This window comes from Penaeus chinensis, chromosome 10 (genome assembly GCF_019202785.1).
Source record: "Penaeus chinensis breed Huanghai No. 1 chromosome 10, ASM1920278v2, whole genome shotgun sequence".
Taxonomy (NCBI): domain Eukaryota; kingdom Metazoa; phylum Arthropoda; class Malacostraca; order Decapoda; family Penaeidae; genus Penaeus; species Penaeus chinensis.
This window is the reverse complement of record NC_061828.1, coordinates 1,662,319-1,667,318: the sequence shown is the minus strand read 5'-3', so window position 1 is coordinate 1,667,318 and position 5,000 is coordinate 1,662,319. Positions and strand designations below refer to the sequence as shown.

General features: G+C 33.2%; 1 non-coding gene and 1 pseudogene across 1 annotated transcript; one reads left to right on the top strand and one right to left on the bottom strand.

Annotated features, from left to right (window-relative positions):
• Positions 1-3,620: 3,620 nt before the first annotated feature.
• Positions 3,621-3,722, top strand: LOC125030079 (annotated as a pseudogene).
• A 657-nt stretch (positions 3,723-4,379) lies between these two features.
• On the bottom strand, positions 4,380-4,497 carry LOC125030156. Its single transcript, XR_007115345.1, has one exon. It is a non-coding gene; the product is annotated as a U5 spliceosomal RNA (small nuclear RNA).
• Between the last annotated feature and the right edge of the window lie 503 nt (positions 4,498-5,000).

Sequence of the window (5,000 nt, the reverse complement as noted above, 5' to 3'; positions counted from 1 at the left end):
ATTACTTGTTAATATATTTAAAATCCATTTGTGATACATAAAATTACAACCATTTCTAAATATATTGGTCATATATAAAAGCTTGCAAATAACTTTTATCATGGGAAGCTTACATTTTTATTTTTTATGTGTACATATATGTATAGATATATTTGTATGTATTTATGTATATGAACCGCATTCATGTTGACAAATGTATAAAAGGTATGAATGAGAATGAATATCTTCACAATACAAGAGATGTATTTGACCGGTTTCGACTTTGTCTTCGTCAGAAATACATACATTAAGGGAAATACAGAGTATATATATATCAGACATGAGGTGATGAACTACCTGACGACTGTGACCTCCCACTTGTTGTTCGTATAATTGCAGCTGCGACCTTTGATAGTTTGAATCTACCCGACGCTGCGTTGATGCTTTTCTCCGTCGCGATGTAAGCAGCTTCCATGACCTTCCTTTTCTGTATGTACAGTCCTCCATGGACTATTTTTGCTTCCTTCCAATTGGGTAGATGTCCAGCTTCATCTACACGTACCACCATGGCGTTGGAAGTTCTATGGTGACGGATGTCAGCTCGATGTTCGCTGATCCTGGTGCTGAAACCTCGCCCTGTTTCACCATAGTAAGCTGTATCGCAACTGCTGCAGGGTATGCGATATACAGCACTGTTAGGGTTGCTTCTGAGCTGCTTCTTGTCCCGTATCATGTCATGTATCTTTTTCCCGGATGTGCTGGTGATTTTCACATTATCGCCAAAGTATCTGCTAATCGTCTGGGAAATGTTACACGACGGTAATACGAGAAAATCATTAGAAGATGTAGGGTTTGGTTTCGTGAGAATATTCTCCACCTTCTTTCTGAGTAGTAATGGATATAATCATTTATGTTTGTAGGCTTCCTGTATACAGAGAAACGTAGGCCGTTGTCACCCCGATGGATCAGAGTGTCAAAGAATTCAGAAGTCATTATAGAGGATAAGAGTAAACAAAGAGTTAGCTGCACCCTACTCTTCACATGAAAATGGAACATTTGAGAGATCATACACATAAATTTTTGACATGGCTCAATGTTTACTGACTGAGTCCAAATTACCCAAAGATATATGTGGTTATGCTGTGAAAGCTGCTTGTTACTCAGAAGACTCCAGCAGAAGACTCCAGCAGAAATGCATACTGGAAGACGGCCAAACATCAGCAAAATGAATATTTTGGGAGTAAGAAGTCTGCACATGAACAAGAGAAGAAGAAACTTGATCCCAAGAGTAAGGAAGGAATGATTAATAGTGGGCCATGATGACCAGAGCCCAGCCTACTTGTTTACTTTGCAGAATCTCAAACAGTAAAGAAAATATGATATGTAAAGTATATGGAAAACTTAACCAATATAGCTGAACCATGGAATGATGAGTAAACCTCAGATGAAGATGACATCTTGGTGGAGACTAGACTTCAGCAAAAATCACTTCAAGGAAACCAAGGTGAGCCACCAGATAACCTAATTGAAGAAAGAAGATATTCAACTGAAGAAAGACAGAAACCTTCATGATTAGAGGACTACATTACTGATGAACTGGACGACAGCATCTCCAGTTTGACACATAATGGCTTTATACGTCATTGCTACTGAGTGTCACGTATCCCAGTACTAGTCACCTACGAAGAGGGTATTGCATCTCCAGAGGGACTGCAATGGAAGAAAGCAATGGACGAGGAAATCTTGTTTACTTCAGGACAATAACACCTATGACATTACCACACTGCCTGAGTCACATACAGCAGTAGGAAGATGGGTCCAGTGAAACCTGGACCAAACATCAAAGAAATATACATAGTAAGGTATGTCGCCAAAGGATATTCACAGGTAAAAGATGCTGACTACAGAGAAATTTTTGCACCAACAGCTTTATTGGATGTGGCTGTACCTATAAATATGGTAATACACCAAATGGATGTTAAAACAGCTTATTTGAATACTGATATAGATCATGAAATTTATGTAGAATAACCTGAATGATATGAGGAAAAAAATAGTGATGGAAATGTTTTGTACTGTAAACTGTAAAAGTCACATTGTGGTCTGAAACAAAGTGGCAATCACAGAGTTATCATTGTCTGTAACTAAAGCATGAAAGGTACAGTGATAATGTTGTGCTCTTATGGGTGGATGGCTTAATTATTGCCAGCAGTAACATGAACAATTATAAGAAATCTAGAATAACTAATTTAGGTAAACTAAACTTGTTTCTTGGAATGTCATATGTTACAGGTAAAAATTACATCAAGGTGAATCAAACCAAATATGTAGAAAAGATTTTGGACAGATTCAATGTGTCAGATTGTTATGCAAGATATATGCCACATGGAACCGCAATACATAGAGTAAAGTGCAGCAGTCATATATGCATTGACCAGTCAAACTTGCTTAATGCATGCAGGGAAGATGAGTTATTCTACCATATCAACAGTATAAATATGTATATGTATATATAGATGAATATTTGTGTGTGTGTATATTTATGTATATATATACACACAAGTATACATATTTGTGTTTATATGTGTGTATGTGTGCACGTGTACATAATATATATACACATATGCATATGTTTATATATGTGTCTATGTATATGTATATATATTATATGTATATAATATATATATTATGTGTATAACGTGTATATATATATAACATAAATATGCACATACACACACATATATGCACATTATATATATAATATGCATGTATGTATATACATTATATTTGTTATATATTGTATATTGTATGTATATATTGTATATATATTGTTACACATTTACATATATTTATATGTATGTACATATATATGTATACATAAATATGTGTGTGTGTGTACATATATATATAGATATATATATTTATATATTTAATATATATTTATGTATATACGCATATGTATATACATATATGTACATATATGTACATATATATATATATATACATATATATATATATAGCATGCATATATATATATAAACATACATGTGTGACTATATATATATATATAGGTAGATATAAATATATGTGTTTATGTATATATATACCTATATACTTTGTATGTATATTTTTACATACTTTTATGTATCTGTGAATAAATAAATATACATATGGACATATATATACATAAATGTATATACAGACATATGCATATCCATATATAGACTTCTATATATTTGTAAATCATATATATATATACACATGCATATATATACATATACACAAAAATGTATATATATAAATGTATAAATCTACAGATTTTTGTATACATATATACGTATAAATGCAAATATGCAAATGCTTTTCATATGTATCCTGTGCATATGGAATGCCCCTGATTTTTTTCCTAAAGTCGGAGTTCGACAAAACATAGCTCGAATAAATTTTAATTTTTGGGATGAATATTTGCCAAAGAGAACCTCCACTTTAAAATTGCGTGCGATTTCCCCCATACATGATTTCGAAATGTGATCCTCAGTGTCGTTCACTCGGAATGACTTTGCAAAAGTTAAGTGTGACTGGATATTTGTATAAAAAATATTTCAATGCGCTGGGACTTCTCAGTATAGGCGGGTTTCGGTCGGTGATACCGTGATCACGAAGGCGGTTTTCCCAGGGTGAGGCTCACCATTGCACTCCGGTGGTGCTGACCCCTGCGATTAACCCAAATGTGGTTAACTCGAGTTACACACAAGTCTTGGACGGTAGACCCACATTTAAATCGTTACCGAGTTGAATATTCTTGGATAACGTAGCAGCACTTTATAGCTTTTTATTTAATATATTTCGGTTACTTCATATGATAAGCTAACCCAAACTTGCCCGATTATTCTTAATTATACAGATAAGTTACTTTTGATTTTGCATGAAAATATTGATAAGTATTCTGAAATCAACTACCGAATATTTGAACGACTGGAGGTAAAAAAAAAAAAAAAAAAAAAATGAATTAAAAATGTATATATATATTTTTTTATTGATATAGGTACGTTAGTTAATGACATCTATGTTTAGACGCTTTAACTATGTTTTGGCAGCAGTGGGTCGGAACACAAAATATTAAACTTGAATAGTTGGAAAACATGGGTAGCAACAGTTTTCTACTGTTAACAACTAATTTTCAAAAAGTTTCGTTGTGTATGTCAGAATGTTTTGCCTAATTTTCTAACGATAGTTTTCTGTGTAGCTGTACAACTAATATAAATGGAAAATTAATGTTTTAGCTGAGGATGAAAGTGGGTTGACGCTTATGTGGTCTAACTCAAGAGTAGTATAAATGTCCAGACTTTTTATTGTCAGGTTAGTTCAGGTCACTTATTTTCTGTGCTTATGTTGATTATGAACCCACCGAAGTGGGCTATATAAAAAATTGAGTAAGACTCATTGAGTTGTTCCCCTCCACGGAAATCTTTAGTAAAAGGCGAAAGATTTATGCGTTTTGAAGGGAAACCAGAGTTACATAAGAAAGGTAAGCGAATTGGCCAACAACGGTAAACCGAGGACTCGTAGAGCGATGAGTATAAGGGCAAGAAAGACATCTTGAAATAAGCATTATTGTTATTTTATCTAACAAGGATTAGCACTCACAAAAGTGTGTGGTTATATTTGCATTAACCAAGTATATATGCCAGGTAGTTTGAACGTGATTGAATTTAACAATTAAAATTGAAAGCTCGCATATGAAGAGGAATGTAGTTCTTTTAAATAATTAACCACCGAGATGATGGTTTAAAGATACATGAACCTTTTGATTCCCGTATCATACTATCTTAGAGTACCTAGATATGTGCACCTTGAATTTTATTGGAGATGCATTGGAATAGGTTCTGAAGAAATATACATTTATTGTTCATATAGTTTAGTTTAGACCCTGTTCCACGTTATTTGATATGTATAAAAGTCTAGTTTTAAACTGTATAGTATATATCTTATGTTTAGATATATATTATTTAGATATAATA